The 25606-nt window shown below is 38.8% G+C and overlaps 2 pseudogenes; both read left to right on the plus strand.

Moving 5' to 3' along the window:
- LOC100979696 (olfactory receptor 4A8-like) overlaps window positions 1–25606 on the plus strand; it is a 238692-nt pseudogene that overhangs the window by 66354 nt on the left and 146732 nt on the right.
- Window positions 15330–16497, plus strand: LOC100991601 (olfactory receptor 4C12-like; annotated as a pseudogene).

The raw sequence follows: 25606 nt of genomic DNA on the forward strand, positions 1-25606 counted from the left end.
CTCAAAATAAAGGGATGGAGGAAGATCTACCAAGCAAATGGAAAACAAAAAAAGTCAGGGGTGGTAATCTTAGTCTTGGATAAAACAGACTTTAAACCACAAAGATCAAAAGAGACAAAGAAGGCCATTACATAATGGTAAAGGGATCAACTCAACAAGAAGACCGAACTATCCTAAATATATATGCACCCAACACAGGAGCACCCAGATTCATAAAGCAAGTCCTTAGTGACTTACAAGGAGACTTAGACTCCCACACAATAATAATGGGAGACTTTAACACCCCACTGTCAACATTAGACAGATCAACGAGACAGAAAGTTAACAAGGATATCCAGGAGTTGAACTCTGCTCTGCACCAAGCGGACCTAATAGACGTCTACAGAACTCTCCACCCCAAATCAACAGAATATACATTCTTTTCAGCACCACACCACACCTATTCCAAAATTGACCACATACTTGGAAGTAAAGCACTTCTCAGCAAATGTAAAAGAACAGAAATTATAACAAACTGTCTCTCAGACCACAGTGTAGTCAAACTAGAACTCAGGATTAAGAAACTCACTCAAAACCACTCAACTACATGGAAACTGAACAACCTGCTTCTGAATGACTACTGGGTAAGCAACGAAATGAAGGCAGAAATAAAGATGTTCTTTGAAACCAACGAGAACAAAGACACAACATACCAGAATCTCTAGGACACATTCAAAGCAGTGTGTATAGGGAAATGTATAGCACTAAATGCCCACAAGAGAAAGCAGGAAAGATCTAAAATTGACACCCTAACATCACAATTAAAAGAACTAGAGAAGCAAGAGCAAACACACTCAAAAGCCAACAGAAGGCAAGAAATAACTAAGATCAGAACAGAATTGAAGGAAATAGAGACACAAAAACCCTTCAAAAATTAATGAATCCAGGAGCTGGTTTTTTGAAAACATCAACAAAATTGATAGACCACTAGCAAGACTAATAAAGAAGAAAAGAGAGAAGAATCAAATAGATGCAATAAAAAATGAGAAAGGGGATATCACCACTGATCCCACAGAAATACGAACTACCATCAGAGAATACTATAAACACCTCTATGCAAATAAACTAGAAAATCTAGAAGAAATGGATAAATTCCTCGACACATACAACCTCCCAGGACTAAACCAGGAAGAAGCTGTATCTCTGAATAGACCAATAATAGGCTCTGAAATTGAGGCAATAATTAATAGCTTACGAACCAAAGAAAGTCCAGGACCAGATGGATTCACAGCCGAATTCCACCAGATGTACAAGGAGCAGCTGGTACCATTCCTTCTGAAATTATTCCAATCAACAGAAAAAGAGGGAATCCTTCCTAACTCATTTTATGAGGCCAGCATCATCCTGATATCAAAGCGTGGCAGAGACAGAACAAAAAAAGAGAATTTTAGACCAATATCCCTGATGAACATCGATGCAAAAATCCTCAATAAAATACTGGCAAACCAAATCCAGCAGCACATCAAAAAGCTTATCCACAATGATCAAGTGGGCCTCATCCTTGGGATGCAAGGCTGGTTCAACATACGAAAAGCAATAAATGTAATCCAGCATATAAACAGAACCAAAGACAAAAACCACATGATTATCTCAATAGATGCAGAAAAGGCCTTTGACAAAATTCAACAACCTTCATGCTAAAAACTCTCAATAAATTAGGTATTGATGGGACATATCTCAAAATAATAAGAGCTATCTATGACAAACCCACAGCCAATACCATAGTGTTTGGGCAAAAACTGGAAGCATTCCCTTTGAAAACTGGCACGAGACAGGGATGCCCTCTCTCACCACTCCTATTCAACGTACTGTTGGAAGTTCTGACAAGGGGAATCAGGCAGGGGAAGGAAATAAAGGGTATTCAATTAGGAAAAGAGGAAGTCAAATTGTCCCTGTTTGCAGATGACATGATTGTATATCTAGAAAGCCCCATCCTCACAGCCCAAAATCTCCTCAAGCTTACAAGCAACTTCAGCAAAGTCTCAGGATACAAAATCAATGTACAAAACTCACAAGCATTCTTATACACCAATAACAGACAAATAGAGAGCCAAATCATGAGTGAATTCCCATTCACAATTGCTTCAAAGAGAATAAAATACCTAGGAATCCACCTTACAAGGGATGTGAAGGACCTCTTCAAGGAGTACTACAAACCACTCCTCAATGAAATAAAAGAGGATACAAACAAAATGAAGAACATTCCATGCTCATGTGTAGGAAGAATCAATATCGTGAAAATGGCCATACTGCCCAAGGTAATTTATAGATTCAATGCCATCCCCATCAAGCTACCAATGACTTTCTTCACAGAATTGGAAGAAACCACCTTAAAGTTCATATGGAACCAAAAAAGAGCCCGCATCACCACATCTATCCTAAGCCAAAAGAACAAAGCCGGAGGCGTCACGCTACCTGACTTCAAACTATACTACAAGGCTACAGTAACCAAAACAGCATGGTACCGGTACCAAAACAGAGACATAGACCAATGGAACAGAACAGAGCCCTGAGAAATAATGCTGCATATCTACAACTATCTGATCTTTGACAAACCTGACAAAAACAAGCAATGGGGAAATGATTCCCTATTTAACAAATGGTGCTGGGAAAACTGGCTAGCCATATGTAGAAAGCTGAAACTGGATCCCTTCCTTACACCTTATACAGAAATTAATTCAAGATGGATTAAAGACTTAAATATTAGAGCTAAAGCCATCAAAACCCTCGAAGAAAACCTAGGCAATATTGTCTAAAACACCAAAAGCAATGGAAACAAAAGCCAAAATAGACAAATGGGATCTAATTAAACTAAAGAGCTTCTGCACAGCAAAAGAAACTACCATAAGAGTGGACAGGAAACCTACAGAATGGGAGACAATTTTTGCAACCTACTCATCTGACAGAGGGCTAATATCCAGAATCTACAATGAACTCAAACAAATTTACAAGAGGAAAACAAACAACCCCATCAAAAAGTAGGTGAAGGATATGAACAGACACTTCTCAAAAGAAGACATTTATGCAGCCAAAAAACACATGAAAAAATTCTCATCATCACTGGCCATCAGAGAAATGCAAATCAAAACCACAATGAGATACCATCTCACACCAGTTAGAATGGCGATCATTAAAAAGTCAGGAAACAACAGGTGCTGGAGAGGATGTGGAGAAATAGGAACACTTTGACACTGTTGGTGGGACTGTAAAGTAGTTCAACCATTGTGAAGTCAGTGTGGCGATTCCTCAGGGATCTAGAACTAGAAATACCATTTCACCCAGCCATCCCATTACTGGGTATACACCCAAAGGATTATAAATCATGCTGCCATAAAGACACATGGACACATATGTTTATTGCGGCACTATTCACAATAGCAAAGACTTGGAACCAAGCTAAATGTCCAACAATGATAGACTGGATTAAGAAAATGTGGCATATATACACCATGGAATACTATGCAGCCATAAAAAATGATGAGTTCATGTCCTTTGTAGGGACATGGATGAATCTGGAAACCATCATTCTCAGCAAACTGTCGCAAGGACAAAAAACCAAACACCGCATGTTCTCACTCGTAGGTGGGAATTGAACAATGAGAACACATGGTCACAGGAAGGGGAACATCACACACTGGGGACTGTTGTAGAGTGGGGGGATGGGGGAGGGATAGCATTAGGAGATACACCTTATGCTAAATGACGAGTTAATGGGTGCAGCATACCAACATGGCACATGTATGCGTATGTAACAAACCTGCACGTTGTGCATGTGTACCCTAAAACTTAAGGTATAAGAATAAAATGTAAAAAAAGAAAAAAAGGAAAAGTAAACTGCAACCATATGTTATGAAAATAGATATTAATACAAAAATTCTCAACAAAAGTTTTGCAAATGGCATTCAGTAGCCTATGAAAGGAAATATACACCATGACTAAGTGGGATATAAATCCTAAATATGTAATTTAGGATATAATTCCTAAATAATTGGGAATACAAGGTTGTTTCAATATATGAAAACCAGTCAATGTTATACACTATGTCGATAGAATAAAATACATAGTGTTCAGTAATGATAGCTGGTATTATGCTATTTCTCTTGGTTCTCCATTCACTGCTTACCCATATTTTAAAATATAGTAGCAGTTACAACTCTTACGATATGTGATTTAAACAGCATCCTATTCTTCAGACTGCAGAGTAGTTGCTGTAATATATGTTTGCAAGATGGCAGAACATATTTGGTTTGCAAATTTCCACTGTCCTGGAAAGTATGTGTGAAGTAAATTTGAAGTCTCTTTGCCTAGGTGAGTCTTTTTCTGTTGAATGGCTGGTGGAATTTGTAGACTTCCAAAAAATGTCAATGGGAAGGCATACAAATCGATCTTTTTGGATTTTTACACTGGAAAAGTTGACACTAGGATTTTAGCTTCAATTTGCCTCCCAACCCCAGATACCACTCTGCCTGAAAGTGCATCAAGTTCCAAGGCTCATTTCTATGGGTGGAATGTGTCCTTATGTGTTTATAGTACAGTTGAGAGATTGATTCAGAATCTCAGCCTCCTCAGTGACCTCAGACAGTGAGGAAACTTCCTCAGAAATATTCAACCTGAATGAAACCCCATTTTGTTATCCACAAGCATTTAGAATCCTTCAGGACACCTAAGGGCTTATAAAAGGAGGGCTTTGTTGCATAATATTCCAGGCCAGGGATGTAGGATGTTAATAGGTTAAAATGCAAGGAAAATATCTAATCAGGTGAAGATAGTTTGCTAATAGACAAATACTCCCAAATATCTGTTTCTAAGGAAAAAATCTTTTAAAAAGAGATAATTAATCCCTGGGAGGGCAAAGCCTTAGATATAATGATAGATCTTTAATGTTCTCAATATCCTCTCCAAGCACTATGATTCAAGAGAAGCTGTTTTCTTATTTTAAAGGCAGAATAAGAGAGGGGATATTATTAGAATATTTGTGTCCCTTATTCTTTTTCTTTTTTACTGCATTTTTATTTTTATTGTTTTTTTCTTTCTTTTTTTTCAAATATATTTTCTTGTATTTTTACTTTTACACAAACAATAGCATGCTATATACATTTATATATATATTTACATAAGGATATATATTTAGAATCTTTCCACATCAGTACACAAAACGTGTCCTCCTTCATTTTGTACCTGTATAGTGTTCCTTAGTTTGAGTGTATCACAATTTTTAAAACCAATTCTTCATTATGAAAATTAAATAGTATACATTTCTTTTGCTGTTGAAACAATGATACCATCCATAACCTATAAACATATCTTTTCCCATTTATATGGGTTTGTAGGATAAATCCTCAAAGGTGCAAATTCTGGGTCAAATGAAATATAAATTTCTTTTTTAAAAAATTTATTATTATTATACTTTAAGTTTTAGGGTACATGTGCACAACTTGCAGGTTTGTTACATATGTATACATGTACCATGTTGGTGTGCTGCACCCATTAACTCGTCATTTAGCATTAGGTATATCTCCTAATGCTATCCCTCCCCCCTCCCCCCACCCCACAACAGTCCCCAATGTGTGATGTTCCCCTTCCTGTGTCCATGTGTTCTCATTGTTCAATTCCCAGCTATGAGTGAGAACATGCGGTGTTTGGTTTTTTGTCCTTGCGACAGTTTGCTGAGAATGATGGTTTCCAGATTCATCCATGTCCCTACAAAGGACATGAACTCATCCTTTTTTATGGCTGCATAGTATTCCATGGTGTATATGTGCCACATTTTCTTAATCCAGTCTATCGTTGTTGGACATTTAGCTTGGTTCCAAGTCTTTGCTATTGTGAATAGTGCCGCAATAAACATATGTGTGCATGCATCTTTATAGCAGCATGATTTATAATCCTTTGGGTGTATACTCAGTAATTGGATGGCTGGGTGAAATGGTATTTCTAGTTCTATATCCCTGAGAAATGGCCACACTGACTTCCACAATTGTTGAACTAGTTTACAGTCCCACCAACAGAGTGAAAGTGTTGCTATTTCTCCACATCCTGTCCAGCACCTGTTGTTTCCTGACTTTTTAATGATCGCCATTCTAACTGGTGTGAGATGGTATCTCATTGTGGTTTTGATTTGCATTTCTCTGATGGCCAGTGATGATGAGCATTTTTTCATGTGTCTTTTGGCTGCATGAATGTCTTCTTTTGAGAAGTGTCTGTTCATATCCTTCACCCACTTTTTGATGGGGGGTTTTTTTTCTTGTAAATTTGTTTGAGTTCATTGTAGATTCTGGATATTAGCCCTTTGTCAGATGAGTAGGTTGCAAAAATTGTCTCCCATTCTGTAGGTTGCCTGTTCACTCTGATGGTTGTTTCTTTTGCTGTGCAGAAGCTCTTTAGTTTAATTAGATCCCATGTGTCAATTTTGTCTTTTGTTTCCATTGTTTTTGGTGTTTTAGACATGAAGTCCTTGCCCATGCCCATACCCTGAATTGTATTGCCTAGGTTCTTCGAGGGTTTTGATGGTTTTAGGTCTAACATGTAAGTCTTTAATCCACCTTGAATAATTTTTGTATAAGGTGTAAGGAAGGGATCCAGTTTCAGCTTTCTACATATGGCTAGCCAGTTTTCCCAGCACCATTTATTAAATAGGGAATCCTTTCCCCATTGCTTGTTTTTGTCAGGTTTGTCAAAGATCAGATAGTTGTAGATATGCAGCATTATATATGAGGGCTCTGTTGTGTTCCATTGGTGTATACCTCAGTTTTGGTACCAGTAGCACACTGTTTTGGTTACTGTAGCCTTGTAGTATAGTTTGAAGTCAGGTAGCGTGATGCCTCGAGCTTTGTTCTTTTGGCTTAGGATTGACTTGGTGATGCAGGCTCTTTTTTGGTTCCATATGAACTTTAAAGTAGATTTTTCCAATTCTGTGAAGAAAGTCTTTGTTAGCTTGATGGGGATGGCATTGAATTTATCAATTACCTTGGGCAGTATGGTCATTTTCACGATATTGATTCTTCCTACCCATGAGCATGGAATATTCTTCCATTTGTTTGTATCCTCTTTTATTTCATTGAGGAGTGGTTTGTAGTTCTCCTTGAAGAGGTCCTTCACATCCCTTGTAAGTTGGATTCCTAGGTATTTTATTCTCTTTGAAGCAATTGTGAATGAGAGTTCACTCATGATTTGGCTCTCTGTTTGTCTGTTATTGGTGTATAAGAATGTTTGTGATTTTTGTACATTGATTTTGTATGCTGAGACTTTGCTGACATTGTTTATCTGCCTGAGGAGATTTTGGGCTGAGACAATGGGGTTTTCTAGATATACAATCATGTCATCTGCAAACAGGGACAATTTGACTTCCTCTTTTCCTAATTGAATACCCTATATTTCCTTCTCCTGCCTGATTTCCCTGGCCAGAACTTCCAACGCTATGTTGAATAGGAGTGGTGAGAGGGGCATCCCTGTCTTACGCCAGTTTTCAAAGGGAATGCTTCCAGTTTTTGTCCATTCAGTATGATATTTGCTGTGCTTTTGTCATAAATAGGTCTTCTTATTTTGAGATATGTCCCATCAATACCTAATTTATTGAGAGTTTTTAGCATGAAGGATTGTTGAATTTTTTCAAAGGCCTTTTCTGCATCTACTGAGACGATCATGTGGTTTGTGTCTTTGGTTCTGTTTATGTGTTGGATTACATTTATTGATTTGTGTATGTTGAACCAGCCTTATATTCCAGGGATGAAGCCCACTTGATCATGTTGGATTAGCTTTTTGATATGCTGCTGGTTTCGGTTTGCCAGTATTTTATTGAGGATTTTGGCATCGATATTCATCAAGGATATTGGTCTAAAATTCTCTTTTTTGGTTGTGTCTCTGGCAGGCTTTGGTATCACGATGATGCTGGCCTCATAAAATGAGTTAGGGAGGATTCCCTCTTTTTTTATTGATTGGAATAGCTTCAGAAGCAATGGTACCACCTCCTCTTTGTACCTCTGGTGGAATTCGGCTGTGAATCCATCTGGTCCTGGACTATTTTTGGTTGGTAAGCTATTGATTATTGCCTCAATTTCATAGCCTGTTGTGGGTCTATTCAGAGATTCAACTTCTTCCTGGTTTAGTCTTGGGAGGATGTACGTGTTGAGGAATTTATCCATTTCTTCTAGATTTTCTAGTTTATTTGCATAGAGGTGTTTATAGTATTCTCTGATGGTAGTTTGTATTTCTGTGGGATCAGTGGTGTTATCCCCTTTCTCATTTTTTATTGCGTCTATTTGATTCTTCTCTCTTTTCTTCTTTATTAGTCTTGCTAGCAGTCTCTTAATGTTTTTGATGTTTTCAGAAAACCAGCTCCTGGATTCGTTAATTTTTTGAAGGTTTTTTGTGTCTCTATTTCCTTCAGTTCCACTGTGATCTTAGTTCTTTCTTGCCTTCTGCTAGCTTTTGAATGTGTTTGCTCTTGCTTCTCTAGTTCTTTTAATTGTGATGTTAGGTGTCAGTTTTAGATCTTTCCTGCTTTCTCTTGTGGGCATTTAGTGCTATAAATTTCCCTCTACAGACTGCTTTGAATGTGTCCCATAGATTCTGGTATGTTGTGTCTTTGTTCTCATTGGTTTCAAAGAACATCTTTATTTCTGCCTTCATTTCAGTATTTACCCAGTAGTCATTCAGAAGCAGGTTGTTCAGTTTCCATGTAGTTGAGTGGTTTTGAGTGAGTTTCTTAATCCTGAGTTCTAGTTTGATTGCACTGTGGTTTGAGAGAGAGTTTGTTATAATTTCTGCTCTTTTACATTTACTGAGGAGTGCTTTACTTCCAACCATGTGGTCAATTTTGGAGTAGGTGTGGTGTGGTGCTGGAAAGAATGTATATTCTGTTGATTTGGGTTGGAGAGTTCTGTAGGTGTCTATTAGGTCCACTTGGTGCAGAGCTGGGTTCAATTCCTGGGCATTCTTGTTAACTTTCTGTCTCATTGATCTGTCTAATGTTGACAGTGTGATGTTAAAGTCTCCCATTATTATTGTGTGGGAGTCTAAGTCTCTTTGTAGTTCACTAAAGACTTGCTTTATGAATCTGGGTATGCCTGTATTGGGTGCATATATATTTAGGATAGTTAGCTCTTCTTGTTTAATTGATCCCTTTACCATTATGTAATGGCCTTCTTTGTCTCTTTTGATTATTTTTGGTTTAAAGTCTGTTTTATCAGAGACTGGGATTGCAACCCCTGCCTTTTTTTGTTTTCCATTTGCTTGGTAGATCTTCCTCCATCCCTTTATTTTGAACCTATGTGTGTCTCTGCATGTGAGATGGGTTTCCTGAATACTGCACACTGATGGGTCTTGACTCTTTATCCAATTTGCCAGTCTGTGTCTTTTAATTGGGGCATTTTATCCCATTTATATTTAAAGTTAATATTGTTATGTGTGAATTTGATCGTGTCATTATGATGGTAACTGGTTATTTTGCCCATTAGTTGATGCAGTTTCTTCCTAGCCTTGATGGTCTTTACAATTTGGCATGTTTTTGCAGTGGCTAGTACCGGTTGTTCCTTTCCATGTTTAGTGCTTCCTTCAGGAGCTCTTTTAGGGCAGGCCTGGTGGTGACAAAATCTCTCAGCATTTGCTTGTCTGTAAAGGATTTTATTTCTCCTTCACTTTATGAAGCCTAGTTTGGCTGGATATGAAATTCTGGGTTGAAAATTCTTTTCTTTAAGAATGTTGAATATTGGTCCCCACTCTCTTCTGGCTTGTAGAGTTTCTGCCGAGAGATCCACTGTTAGTCTGAAGGGCTTCCCTTTGTGGGTAACCCGACCTTTCTCTCTGGCTACCCTTAACATTTTTTCCTTCATTTCAATTTTGGTAAATCTGACAGTTATGTGTCTTGGAGTTGCTTTTCTTGAGGAGTATCATTTTGGCGTTCTCTATCCTTCCTGAATTTGAATGTTGGCCTGCCTTGCTTGATTGGGGAAGTTCTCCTGGATAATATCCTGCAGAGTGATTTCCAACTTGGTTCCATTTTCCCTGTCACTTTCAGGTACACCAATCAGATGTAGATTTGGTCTTTTCACATAGTCCCATATTTTTTTTGAGGCTTTGTTCATTTCTTTTTATTCTTTTTTCTCTAAACTTCTCCTCTTGCTTCATTTCATTCATTTCATCTTCTATCTCTGATACCCTTTCTTCCAGTTGATCACATCGGATTCTGAGGCTTCCATGCTCGTCATGTAGCTCTCGTGCCTTGGTTTTCAGCTCCATCAGGTCCTTTAAGGACTTCTCTGCTTTCGTTATTCTAGTTATACATTCTCCTAATTTTTTTCAAAGCTTTTAACTTCTTTGCCATTGGTTTGAATTTCCTCCTGTAACTCGGAGTAGTTTGATCGTCTTTAGCCTTCTTCTCTCAACTAGTCAAAGTCATTCTCCATCCAGCTTTGTTCTGTTGCTGGTGAGGAGCTGTGTTGCTTCGGAGGAGGAGAGGCACTCTGATTTTTAGAGTTTCCAGTTTTTCTGCTCTGATTTTTCTCATCTTTGTGGTTTTATCTACCTTTGGTCTTTGATGATGGTGAAGTACAGTTGGGTTTTTGGTGTGGATGACCTTTCTGTTTGTTAATTTTCCTTCTAACAGACAGGACCCTCAGCTGCAGGTCTGTTAGAGTTTGCTAGAGGTCCACTCCAGGCACTGTTTGCCTGGGTATCAGCAGTGGTGGCTGTAGAACAGCGGATATTGGTGAACCACAGATGCTGCTGCCTGATTGTTCCTCTGGAAGTTTTGTCTCAGAGGAGTACCCAGCTGTATGAGGTGTCAGTTCGCCCCTAGTCGGGGGGTGCCTCCCAGTTAGGCTACTTGGGTGTCAAGTACCCACTTGAGGAGGCAGTCTGCCCATTCTCAGATCTCCAGCTGCATGCTGGGAGAAACACTACTCTCTTCAAAGCTGTGAGGGAGGGACATTTAGGTCTGCAGAGTTTACTGCTGTCTTTTTGTTTGTCTGAGCCTTGCCCCCAGAGGTGGAGCCTTCAGGGGCAAGGAGGCCTCCTTGAGCTGTAGTGGGCTCCACCCAGTTTGAGCTTCCTTACCATTTTGTTTACCTAATCAAACAACTAACTTGGCAATGTTGGGCACCCCTCCCCCAGCCTCGCTGCCACCTTGCAGTTTCATCTTGGGCTGCTGTGCTAGTAATGAGTGAGAGTCCATGGGCGTAGGACCTCCAAGCCAGGTGCGGGATATAATCTCCTGGTGTGCCATTTTTTAAGCCCATTGGAAAAGCACAGTATTAGTGTGGGAGTGATCCGGTTTTCCAGGTGCCATCTGTCACCACTTTCTTTGACTAGGAAAGGGAATTCCCTGACCCCTTTTCCTTCCTGGATGAGGCGATGCCTCACCCTGCTTCAGCTCACACCTGGTGTACTGCACCCACTGTCTGGCACTCCCCAGTGAGATGAACCTGGTACCTCAGTTGGAAATGCAGAAATCACCCATCTTCAGCGTTACTCACGCTGGGAGCTGTAGACTGGAGCTGTTCCTATTTGGCCTTCTTGGCTCCTCTCTTGTGTCCCTTCCTCTACAGTGTAGATCTATATGCTGGAGAAGATCAGAAGATTCTGTTTCATAACTAAGAACTTGGAGTTTCAAATTCAACTAACATTTTCTTTACCTTTAACTTGAACTTCAAAGGCATTGGAGTTTTGAAAATCCCTGCTGAATCCATTTGAAGAAATTTGTGTCATCTTGACATTCTGTGCTTTTTGTAAAATTGTGCAGTCAGTGGACGCTTGGGTATATATGTTACATAACATGCTGTTTGAACAGGTACCTATAATGGTTACTTCCTATTTCTGAATACATTGGCCATTCTCCTATAGAGGCAATCACAGTAAGTTACCTAAAGGTGCTTATTCTTAATCCAGTTTCTTGCATTTCCTCTTTCTCCCAAGGGGCTTATAATTGAAATCATTAAAGTATTACATCTGATATTTGATGGTGAATCACTTCTAAATGTTTTAGTATAATTTGCAGAAATATTTATTCTCCTCACTGTATATTGATATAACTAGAATTTATCAGGGAAAGGTTAACATTTTATGGATTCCTGAGTCAATTTCTAGGCTTTTAAGTGTGGAGAGAGTGCAGTAGGTGGATGGGTCATTGAAGATTTTCTCCAGGGGTAGGGCATATGATGTAATGATAGTCAGAGATTGGTTTATGTAGAATCACTCATTTCCTTGAAATAATACTCTGACTTTGAAAGTCTCCAGGGAGAAAAAGAGGGAAAATCTCATCTTGTACTAGTAGCAGGAGATATGAGAAACAATTGAAAATAAAGAAAGGCAAAATTAAAGTAGAGCTGACAGGGTGTGTGACCTTCACCGAGCTCAGGACAGATCAGTATGGGAGGGAAGAGAAGGAGAGAATTTGGATTATGTTATTCAAATGAAAACTTTAGCTCTAAGACTGAGATCAAAAGGCAAGTGCATTAAAATACAGGATCTGCAAGTAAAGAGTGTGCCCGCTGCTGTAATTAGGAATCTATATTAAACTCCAGGCTTAGGGGTATTTTTTATTTTGACTCTATTCATGTGATCCCAGATATTGTTTTAACCATATGAGAACTTGTTTCTGCCACAATGGATGTGGTCTCAGCAATATGGCTGCATTTCTTCATCCCTGAACTAAGACTTAGCCTCTTTCTTAGACAATGAAGACAGGTATTGGTAAAGATAAGACATGAAAGTTAATTTTGTCACTGTAGGGTGATTTTTCCTTGTCTACACTTGTATTAAGCTATCTTAAGGAAGGCCAGATGTGATGGAAAAAAATTCGTTTTGTTGGGCATTATTAGACATGGATTTTCTTTTTATTCTCTGCCAAAAATAAATTAGCTGTGTTTTCTCGGATGTCACCTCTTGAGACTTCAGTTTCTTCATCTTTAAAGTACGGATAAGTGGATGCAGTGCAAGGTACCTGAGGACTTTTAATGTCTAACAATTCTAGAGTCTTGTCCAATTGGATCCTTGAACTCATTACATCTGACTCTGCATTTCTTAGCTTAGCAAAAGGAATGCCATTAATCTCTTATGGTCACAGGTGTTAGCTTTAGGTACTAGTCCACTTGTCCAAACTCTGGAAATGCTGAGTCCCAGAAGTAAACTGGATTGATACTAGAGAAGCACTGGTTAAATGCTGAAGAGCTAGAGTCAGACATCTTGTGCTTGAATACAGGCTTCTCTGTTTTTTTTTTTATTAACACTGTAATTTTGGGTAAGTTTTCTTCTCATCACAGTTTACTTTTCTTTCAAATATGGATAATTGTGTACCATCTTCAAAGCATTGTTGTGAAGATTAAGTGAAAAAATGCATGTAAAGCATTTAGTATAGTACCAAGCACACGGCAAGCACACAATAAAAATGAACCATTATTATAGGAAGTACAGGGTATAAAAATAAATCTCTGCATGCTAGAAAGTAAGAATGGGGAAAAGCAGAGTGGTAGTAAAAGTTTGCATTTCAAAACTAGTATATGAAATTTAAAAAGGTAACAACAGTTTCTCTGGGAAGAAATTTGTTTACGTCCTTACCTCTCAATTGCGGTCTGAGGGCCCTTTTATGGAATATCAAGGTCTTTCTGCTGGGTTGACAGTTTTCTCCATTTCTAATTTCTGTAAAAATATGAGTATTAGAGGATTTAAATGGTAATAGGCACACTATATCTTTGCACTAGTTCTGTGCTATCTTTGGGTCGAGTCTCCCAACAGTGAACATCAAAGACACCAATTTTGAACATGAGACTGAGTTGTTCTGTTTGTATGTTTGTGTCTGCAGGGAAGTAGGAAGGAGATGAGAATTGTAAAAAAGAACTGCTCTTTAAATATATTCTAATTACTTCAAGACTTGCAAGAAATTGAATAAGTGAGATAATGAAAATGAATGAGTCAAGTTTGGAGTTTTCTGTCTGGTTTTGATCAGGAAGTCTAACCTTTGGCTCAGACCTTCAGGAAGTTGTAAAAACATTAGTTGATTGTTGGTTCTCTCAAAAGCCATCTCCTCTAGGGAAAAGTTGGTAATTAGAAGGGCATCCAACCTTATTCTCAAGAGTTCTTGTCCCTGAAAGGATTCTCTGGAGCATTGGGCTATCCAGAAGGGAGACCATAATCCTGGAGCTTGGAGCTCTTAGGCCCACTTCTCAATGAAGCATTTGTGGGATCATCAGGAAGATGTTACCTTTTCATGTACTCATGTAACAGAGGCAATTCATCTTACCCACCACTGTCTTTGTGCTTTAAGAACACATAAAGATAAAGAAAAAAAATCTGAAGTCTAGGAAAAAGTGAGAATTAATAATAGCAAAACTTAGTTTTAAGTACTATCTTAAAGTTAATTGAATGAAATGTGCACTCTTCTTCAAGTAAATGAAAATAGACTATGTATTAAGGAGATTCTCATTGATTATTCAGGCTTGACTTATTGGCTATCATATCAATGGTATAAAACCAGAGATCAACAATCTTTGGCTGGTAGACTAAAGATGATATTAGGAAGATTCTAAAAGATCCATGGGCAGTCATGGCAGCCTCATCCTCTGTCCTGATCTTTTCAGAAAAGTTAGGGTCCAGTCAGGCACTCTCCCTATGCCCATTTGGTGACTTGGTGACAAAAATTTAATGAGCACATTATGGTAGTTATTTCAACTATACCAAGCTATTTCCTGGATTCCCATCGTGTACCAAGGTACAATTCCATATATTTGTTTTCCTACATATTCTGCTCAATGTAAACATTTATGATTTCAGCTTCAGGTCTCCAAGAAAAAGTATAGAAACTATATTTCTTTTCTGACTATACAGGTAGTTATGCAAGCTGTAGAAAATACTAAAAAACATAAAGAGATAAAAATCACCCATAGTTTCACACCAAGAAGTAAATGTCCTAAATATATTATTTCCTTAACAACTTTTCTCTACCCATATGTTTTAACATAGGTAAAACAAAACTTATATAAAATTTAATAACTAAAATTTTTGAAGTTAAATTTTGTTACTAAAATATACCTATAAAACCTATAATCTTCAAATACTAAATCTATAACTATTATCACTAACTTTTAACCTATAGAATATTTGCATATTTATAATTAAGATATGCAGACTATTTTATGGTTTTTAGTTCATGTTATTTCATACATACATTTTAAAGTCTTATTAGTCTCCAAAACTATTACCTTTAATGAATGCATTAATCCATCATATTGATGTCTAAGTGAAGTTTTGAAACAACTACCCTCTAGGAAATGGAATCTCTCTCTTCTGGGTGTCCCATGTCTTCTAAGAATATTTTTGAGGTCACACTAATAAAAAACTAAGAAGTCAGCTGGAGAAGTTTACAGGTACCTATTCCTAGAGAATTTTGGGAACAGAAGGAATCATCTGTGAGATGGCAGAGTAATGAAAAGGCAAAGTTTTGGACTATTTGATTCTTTTATGCTCCTTTTTTTTCGTTTTTTTTTTTCTAAAGGTAAAATATTCCTTCCTGGAGGTTTTATCACCCACACTACATAGATGAAGAATAAAAGGAATGTGACTGAATTCATTTTAACAGGTCTTACACAGAACCCTGAAATGGAGAAAGTCATGTTTGCAGTATTTTTGGTTCTTTACATGATAACACTTTCAGGCAACCTGCTCCTTGTGGTTACAATTACCACCAGCCAGGCTCTGAGCTCCCCCATGTACTTCTTCCTGACCCACCTTTCTTTGATAGACACAGTTTATTCTTCTTCTTCAGCTCCTAAGTTGATTGTCGATTCCCTTCATGAGAAGAAAATCATCTCCTTTAATGGGTGTATGGCTCAAGCCTATGAAGAACACATTTTTGGTGCTACTGAGATCATCCTGCTGACAGTGATGGCCTGTGACAACTATGTGGCCATCTGCAAACCTCTGCACTACGCAACCATCATGAGCCACAGCCTGTGCATTCTCCTAGTGGTAGTGGCCTGGATAGGAGGATTTCTCCATGCAAATATTCAGATTCTATTTACAGTATGGCTGCCCTTCTGTGGTCCCAATGTCATAGACCACTTCATGTGTGACTTGTGCCCTTTGTTAAAACTTGTTTGCCTGGACACTCATACCCTTTGTCTCTTTGTTGCTGCCAACAGTGGGTTCATCTGCTTATTAAACTTCCTTCTCTAGGTGGTATCCTATGTGATCATCTTGAGATCTTTAAAGAACTATAGCTTGGAGGGGAGGGGTAAAGCCCTCTCCACCTGTATTTCTCACATCATAATAGTTGTCTTATTCTTTGTGCCTTGTATATTTGTGTATCTGCACCCAGTGACAACTCTGCCCATTGATAAAGCTGCTGCTGTATTTTATACTATGGTGGTCCCAATGTTAAATCCTTTGATCTACACACTCAGAAATGCTGAGGTAAAAAGTGCAATAAGGAAGCTTTGGAGAAAAAAAGTGATTTCAGATAATGATTAAATAAGACCATTGAGCACTCAACATAGAGGTAATAGGTATTTAAGCTTCTTGATTTGTAGATGAATATGTCAACTCTAACAATGGGCTGGCTAATGCTTGCAGATAGTCAATAAAGCATAAAGCTAAAGCTTGGACTGTAAAGCTTACTGTCTGTTATCCTACACTCTTGTCATCACCACTATTGCTTTTTAATTAATACATATTCATCAATTGCCTGGAAACTTGAAACATCTCTAGATGCTAAAAAGTATAAATGTAGAATATTAGATTGATATTAAAATAATCTTATTATATAACATTAAGCTGTTGGTTACTGCTGATTATTTAAAATAACAAGTTTAATGATATTTCTTTACTTTGGACTCTGGCTTAATATATACATACTTTCTTTTGTAAATTTTATTGGTCACTATATATTGGTCGTATTGTAAAAAGATGTACTGTTCATCTAATACCTGCAAGGCTGCATTATATTAAGGTTTTTCCATATTGTATCAGTTAGGGTTCAATCAGGAGACAGATCACACAGCTTCCCCGATATGAGCAGTGAAAATTTACATAAAATTATTAATTATATCGAGGGATTAACTATAAAGAAGTAAAGAATGCCCTGTGACTGAGAGATGAGTATCTAAGAAAGGAACACATCTGGGAGCTGGGCTCCCTTCCCAAGGCTGAGATTCCAATATTTTGAAGAAAGTGTAGTTGTTGCCCATTGGATGATGGAGAAATTCACTGGGTAGTCTTGGGCCAGAACTAGTTCATTGTAGCTGGACAGAAGCTGCCCCACAAGAAACTTGTCTGGGACTGGCCAGCAGGGAGACTTTCACTGGGATACTGGTGGGCTGAGGCTGGTAAATGAGGAACTGTAGCCTGGACTGGCAAGGAGGAAATAACCCTCTAGGGTGCAGGTGGACAAAGGCTACACCATTATAGATAGGCAGTTTTGGAAAACTGATTGCTGGAGTATCTGTGTGATTTATTGGAATCTCCTTGCAGAGGCATCACTGAAACTCAATGGGAAATTTTCCTTGAAGTTGTCAGTGAAACTCAATGGAAGTGAGCACTTCTGAATGTCTCTCCCTCCCCCAGCCAAACACATGTGCTGGAAGCTACATAGAGTAAGATGAAAACAGAAACATATTTAAATCAGGAAGAGATGCCCCTTTTGATTTCCTATACTGGTAAAAGTTAGCATCAAAGAAGACTAGGTGCAGAGGATACATTTCTACAGGGCTTATTTTCATTAATATGCAGCAGGCAATGAAGGTTGTATTTGGAGCTGAGAGGCAATACATTGATAAATAGCACCCACATTTTATCCTTAATTCTTGTAACACATTTTACAGGATATTGAAGTGCATATATATGGCATGATCTGACCAAACCTCAAGTTAGTGGCAGAATGAGATATAAATTGAGATATGGCTCCTTATTCTACACAATTTGTTGGTAGTAGGTAGCTGCAATTTTTTTTTATTGTAAAGTCTAAAAATGAAAAGAACACAATTTATTAAAAGAGTCTGTATAACCTAATGTTATAATTTCATTTAATTTTACTATTAGCTATGCACTGGTATCTGATTAATTCTTTCACTGAAGATATATAGACAGAAGATGAACAATTACTTGGAATTTTTTTTTGAGATGGAGTCTCATTCTGTCGCCCTGGCTGGAGTGCAGTGGCACAATTTGGGCTCCTGGGTTAAAGCGATTCTCCTGCCTCAGCCTCCCGAGTAGCTGGAACTACAGGCATGTGCCACCATGCCTGGATAATTTTTATATTTTTAGTAGAGACGGGGTTTCACCATGTTGGCCATGTGGGTCTTGAACTCCCGACCTCAGGTGGTCCATCCACCTCAGCCTCCCAAAGCACGGGATTAAAAAATGAGGCACATGCCTGGCTTATATAAACTTTTAACTGAATTTTCATGATTTGGCAATTGTAATACTCTTCAAAGCATGAAGGATCTAGTTTCTTTTCCTTTATCAAAAGGTACATGAAGGGTCACTAGGTGTTAGACTTTGGCACTAGAATGGGAACAGGAATGTGTAGAAAGGTAAAGTTATGAGAAAATCTGAAATATATAGCATCCAGGCACACAACCAGAATTGATATCCAAGGGTGACAGAAACTTAAGTCTGGCAGAAAGGCAAAATCACACATAAGTCATCAAGACAGGTACCTGGCATGAAGATACCCAAGAAATTTTAGAGTGGTGAGTAGAAGATGGATGCAGCAGAGATTCCTGGGACACAATTCTAGAGTGTCTTTTGACTCATTCTAGAGTAGTGAAGAAATTAATAAAGATGACAAGACAGTCTGGATAGAAAGGTTATCAGTGAAACTGGTAATGCTTGTTAAAACTTTCACAAGAGTTCCCCACTGAGCATGTACAGGTGGTCTTAGAGAGGATCATTAGGTAAACAGCCTTAATAAAGATGACTTATATGCACAGTGCACTTCATTGTTTATATTAGTTTAACTTTTTTCCATGCACTTCTATTTCCTACTATTACTCATGGAATAAAAAAGATTAAAAGCTGTTATCAGAGATATCTCATTCTCCATTCCCATTTGTATCCCTGAATCTGTGTTCCTGAGACCACCATGCCTCAACCTCCAGCTCTACCTTCCACATCCAGCTCATTCCTGAATGATTTTATACTTTGACTTAGCATTAATAATTCCATCAACTGTCATAGATAAGCCAAACTTCACTTAACATATTATGCTTTTCATGAACAGTTTGGGTTTAGGAAGATATTAATCACAAATATTAGTATCTTTTTCTTGGTATGATCCATTGTATGTGTTTTTAAATTTTTTTCCCATAAGTTAGTGGGGTACAGGTGGTATTTGGTTACATGAGAAAGTTCTTTTTTATTATACTTTAAGTTTTAGGGTACATGTGCACAACGTGCAGGTTTGTTACATATGTATACATGTGCCATGTTGGTGTGCGGCACCCATTAACTCATCATTTAACATTAGGTATATGTCCTAATTCTATCCCTCCCCCCTCCCCCCACCCCACAACAGGCCCCGGTGTGTGATGTTCCCCTTCCTTTGTCCATGTGTTCTCATTGTTCAATTCCCACCTATGAGTGAGAACATGCAGTTTGTGATTTTTTGTCCTTGCGACAGTTTGCTGAGAATGACAGTTTCCAGTTTCATCCATGTCCCTACAAAGGACATGAACTCATCATTTTTTATGGCTGCATAGTATTCCATGGTGTATATGTGCCACATTTTCTTAATCCAGTCTATCATTGTTGAACATTTGGGTTGGTTCCAAGTCTTCGCTATTGTGAATAGTGCCGCAATAAACATACGTGAGCATGTGTCTTTATAGCAGCATGATTTATAATCTTTTGGGTATATACCCAGTAATGGGATGGCTGGGTCAAATGGTATTTCTAGTTCTAGATCCCTGAGGAATCACCACACTGACTTCCACAATGGTTAAACTAGTTTACAGTCCCACCAACAGTGTAAAAGTGTTCCTATTTCTCCACATCCTCTCCAGCACCTGTTGTTTCCTGACTTTTTAATGATCGCCATTCTAACTGGTGTGAGATGGTATCTCATTGTGGTTTTGATTTGTATTTGTCTGATGGCCAGTGATGATGAGCATTTTTTCATGTGTCTTTTGGCTGCATAAATGTCTTCTTTTGAGAAGTGTCTATTCATATCCTTTGCCCACTTTTTGATGGGGTTGTTTTTTTCTTGTAAATTTGTTTGAGTTCATTACAGATTCTGGATATTAGCCCTTTGTCAGATGAGTAGATTGCAAAAATTTTCTCCCATTCTGTAGGTTGCCCGTTCACTCTATTTGTCAATTTTGGCTTTTGTTGCCATTGCTTTTGGTGTTTTACACATGAAGTCCTTGCCCATGCCTATGTCCTGAATGGTATTGCCTAGGTTTTCTTCTAGGGTTTTGGTGGTTTTAGGTCTAACCTTTAAGTCTTTAATCCATCTTGAATAATTTTTGTATAAGGTGTAAGGAATGGATCCAGTTTCAGCTTTCTACATATGGCTAGCCCATTTTCCCAGTACCATTAATTAAATAGGGAATCCTTTCCCCATTTCTTGTTTTTGTCAGGTTTGTCAAAGATCAGATGGTTGTAGATATGTGACATTATTTCTGAGGGCTCTGTTCTGTTCCATTGGTGTGTATCTCTGTTTTGGTACAAGTACCATGCTGTTTTGGTTACTGTAGCCTTGTAGTATAGTTTGAAGTCAGGTAGCGTGATGCCTCTGGCTTTGTTCTTTTGCCTTAGGATTGACTTGACAATGCGGGCTCTTTTTTGATTCCATATGAACTTTAAAGTAGTTTTTTCCAATTCTGTGAAGAAAGTCATTGGTAGCTTGATGGGGATGGCATTGAATCTATAAATTACCTTGGGCAGTTATGGCCATTTTCACGATATTGATTCTTCCTACCCATGAGCATGGAATGTTCTTCCATTTGTTTCTATCCTCTTTTATTTCCTTGAGCAGTGGTTTGTAGTTCTCCTTGAAGAGGTCCTTCATGTCCCTTGTAAGTTGGATTCCTAAGTATTTTATTCTCTTTGAAGCAATTGTGAATGGGAGTTCACTCATGATTTGGTTCTCTGTTTGTCTGTTATTGGTGTATAAGAATGCTTGTCATTTTTGCACATTGGTTTTGTATCCTGAGACTTTGCTGAAGTTGCCTATCAGTTTAAGGAGATTTTGGGCTGAGATGATGGGGTTTTCTAGATATACAATCATGTCATCTGCAAATAGGGACAATTTGACTTCCTCTTTTCCTAATTGAAAACCCTTTATTTCCTTCTCCTGCCTAATTGCCCTGGCCAGAACTTCCAACAGTATTTTGAATAGGAGTCGTAAGAGAGGGTGTCCCTGTCTTGTTCCAGTTTTCAAAGGGAATGCTTCCAGTTTTTGTCCATTCAGTATGATATTGGCTGTGGGTTTGTCATAGATAGCTCTTATTATTTTGAGATACGTGCCATCAATACCTAATTTATTGACAGTTTTTAGCATGAAGGGCTGTTGAGTTTTGTCAAAGGCCTTTTCTGCATCTATCGAGATAATCATGTGGTTTTTGTCTTTGGTTCTGTTTATATTCTAGATTACATTTATTGATTTGGATATGTTGAACCAGCCTTGCATCCCAGGGATGAAGCCCATTTGATCATGATGGGCAAGCTTTTTGATGTGCTGCTGGATTCGGTTTGCCAATATTTTATTGAAGATTTTTGCATTGATGTTCATCAGGAGTATTGGTGTAAAATTCCCTTTTTTTATTGTGTCTCTGCCAGGCTTTGGTATCTGGATGATGCTGGCCACATAAAATGAGTTAGGGAGGATTCCCTCTTTTTCTGTTGATTGGAATAGTTCCAGAAGGAATGGTACCAGCTCCTCCTTGTACCTCTGGTAGAATTCGGCTGTGAATCCATCTGGTCCTGGACTTTTTTTGGTTGGTAAGCTATTAATTATTGCTTCAATTTCAGAGCCTGTTATTGGCCTATTCAGAGATTCAACTTCTTCCTGGTTTAGTCTTGGGAGGGTGTATGTGTCGAGGAATGTATCCATTTGTTATAGATTTTCTAGTTTATTTGCGTAGAGGTGTTTATAGTATTCTCTGATGGTAGTTTGTATTTCTGTGGGATCGGTGGTGATATCTCCTTTATCATTTTTTATTACATCTGTTTGATTCTTCTCTCTTTTCTTCTTTATTAGTCTTGCCAGCGGTCTATGAACTTTGTTGATCTTCTCAAAAAACCATCTCCTGGATTCATTGATTTTTTGAAGGTTTTTTTTGTCTCTATTTCCTCCAGTTCTGCTCTGATCTTAGTTATTTCTTGCCTTCTGTTAGCTTTTGAATGTGTTTGCTCTTGCTTCCCTAGTTCTTTTAATTGTGATGTTAAGGTGTCAGTTTTAGATATTTCCTGCTTTCTCTTGTGGGCATTTAGTCCTCTGCAGACTTAAATGTCCCTGTTTGACAGCTTTGAAGGGAGTAGTGATTCTCCCAGCATGCAGCTGAAGATCTGAGAATGGACACACTGCCTCCTCAAGTTGGTGCCTGACCCCTGAGTAGCCTAACTGGGAGGCACCCCCCATTAGGGGCAGACTGACACCTCACACGGCTGGGTACTCCTCTGAGTAAGTTCTTTAGTGGAGTTTTGTGAGATCCTAATGCACCAATCACCCAAGCAGTATACACTGCCCCATATTTGTTGTAATTTATCCCTCATCCCCCTCCCAATCTTCTCCCCAAGTCCCCAAAGTCTATTGTATCATTCTTATTCCTTTGTGTCCTCATAGCTTAGCTCCCACATATCAGTGAGAATATACAATGTTTGGTTCTCCATTCCTCAGTTACTTCACTTAGAATAATAAGACAAATATTAGCGTCTTTACAATAAAATATCAACTATGTATTATTAAATAATTATATCGCATCATTTAATTTCTAATATTTCTTAGCTTTACTGAGGTAATACTAACAAAAATTGCATATATTTAAGGTATGCAATGTGATGTTTTGATATATGTATATACAGTAAAATGATTACCACAATCAAGCTAGTTGTCATAGCTCTCACCTCACATAGGTACTATTTTTTTTGGTAAGATTTAAGATCTAGTCTCCCAGTAAATTTCAAGTATACATTACATTACTCTTATTAAGTATAATCACCAGGCTGTTCATTTGATCTTCAGGACTTTATTCACTTGGTTTAACTGAAATGTTGTACTTTCAGACCTACATCTCCCCGTTATGCCCATTCCCCCAACCCCTGTCAACCATGATTCTGCCTCTATGCCTTGCCTCCAGGGCTTGTTTCTGAGGATAGGTCCTAGGATCACCTATGTGAGTAATATTTAATGCTACATTGAGACTTGAACATCGTTCAACATATTCAAAACCTCATTAATCTTCTCTGTCTTCCTTCCATCCAGTGATCTAAGCCAGGGCCCAAGTTTCATCTGTGACTTCTCTCTCTCTCATCTTCATCCTATATCAAGTTGTTTTGTTTAGAATTCAAAAATATTCTTCGAAACCTTCTATATCTCTCCATGTTAGTTTGATTTCCCTAGGTGCAGAGGATGATATGGGAATTTTAATAAACGTGATTTATAAGGGGAAAAGATTGAAGGAAACATACTATAGTAGGGAAGGAAGGATGTAGTCTCAACTAGTCTGCCTCTAGCCTGGAGCCCCGGGAGCTGTGAGGTATACATTGTACTACAGAACTGCTTCCACCTTGAGACAAAGGAACTAATCTCTTAAACCCTATTCCAGTCAATCATTGCTGGTGGGCCCCGGGAGAGGGAACAATATACCCCAAGTGACACAGCTCCCATTTAATCTGGTGCAATTGTCCAGAAAAGGACAAGGCTGAGAGCTATTAGCAGCCCAGACACATAGTAGTTGGGGCATATGTGCACTGGCCTGGTAAAGGGGATTTGAGCTGGACCTAATAGTGTCCACCACATTCTGCATCCTTACTGACAACACCAGGGCTGAGGCCTCCAGCCTTTCACACTGAAATAATTACAATAAACCCCTAGGTGCTCTCCTGCTTCCAGTCTTGATCCTTCAATCCATTTTACATACTGTAGTTGGGATTATCATTAAAAAATTAAAATCTAGCTGTATCACTCTCTATCTTAAATATACCTTCCCTGTTTCTCCCATGGTCCTTAGCATTAAGTCTTAACACAACTATAAGACCCTTCTTGATATTCTCTTTCCCTATCTCTCTAGCTTCATGTCTTACAATTTACAAGACTTTATAAGCTCAGTGTCTGTCATGGTGCCTGGCACACAAGTTGGGGGTTCAGTAAATAATTGCTGAGTGAATGAGTGAATTAATGATCATGGCCATATTGCACTGATTAGGTTTCCTGCATACTCTTTTCACTTCCTGGGCCTTTGTTATGCATTCTCTCTCCTACAAGCACTGCTCTCAGCTTCATGCCTATGCATTCTGCTGACTTCTTTTCTTTTCTTTCCTTTATTTTATTTTATTTTTTTGACATAGTCTTGCACTGTCGTCCAGGCTGGAGTGTAATGGTGTGATCTCAGCTCACTGCAACCTCTGCCTCCCGGGTTCAAACGATTCTCCTGCCTCAGCCTCCCAAGTAGCTGAGATTACAGGTGCCTGCCACCACACTGAGTTAATTTTTGTATTTTTAGTAGAGACGGGGGTTTCACCATGTTGGCCAGCCTGGTCTCGAATTCTTGACCTCGTGATCTGCCTGCCTCGGCTTCCCAAAGTGCTGGAATTACAGGTGTGAGCTACTGCGCCGGACTCCATTCTGCTGACTCTTTTTCATCCTTCTGGTCCCATTTTTGATATCTTTTCATCTAGGAATTCTTTTATAACCCCTCAGGTCTATGTCTTTTCTCCTTTGCTAGTCTCTCAGTGAATCCTCAGCTCTGTGAAGGAAACACCTGGGTTTCTCTTTATTCACCACTGATGCCCCAGCAATTTTCAATGTACCTGATGCATTCCTTGGGCTCTAAATACTTGTTAACCAATGAATAAGTAGAAAGAATGAATGAATTATATTTATTCTGAAATGGCTTTGGATATATACAGAGCTACATAGTCTTCAAAACAGCTTTTATCTTGTGAGGTGCTGTGGAAGTGGGGGGCTTGCAGACCCAGGTGGCTTGGCTTCCTGGATTCAGCCCCCTTCCTAGGGGTACTTAGGGACTTCACGCCCTGCCTGAGTTGCAGACAAGTTTGTTGGGGATCCTTGGGCCAGACTTTGTAAAGCTCCTGGGTCTCTGTGTGTGTCTGAGCAGCTGCTCTGTGGAGACTACACAGCTGTGTGTCGGACCCAAGGCCCTGGTGGCCTGGGCTCACGAGGGGATTTCCTGATCCACGGGTTACAAAGATTCATGGGAAAAGCATGGTTTTCTGGGGTTGCACATTCCCTTACCGCATCGTAGGGGTTCCCTTGGCTCCCTGCTGCTCCTGGGTGAGCCATACCGCTGTGCTGCTTTTCTTCATTCTCTGTGGGTGGAGTTGTTTCCCTGATCTGTCCCAAATGCGAGTACCTGGATCTTTCAGTTGAAGATGCTGTATCACTTGTCCGTTTCTTTCC

The sequence above is a fragment of the Pan paniscus genome, chromosome 9, assembly GCF_029289425.2.
Source record: "Pan paniscus chromosome 9, NHGRI_mPanPan1-v2.0_pri, whole genome shotgun sequence".
Lineage (NCBI taxonomy): Eukaryota > Metazoa > Chordata > Mammalia > Primates > Hominidae > Pan > Pan paniscus.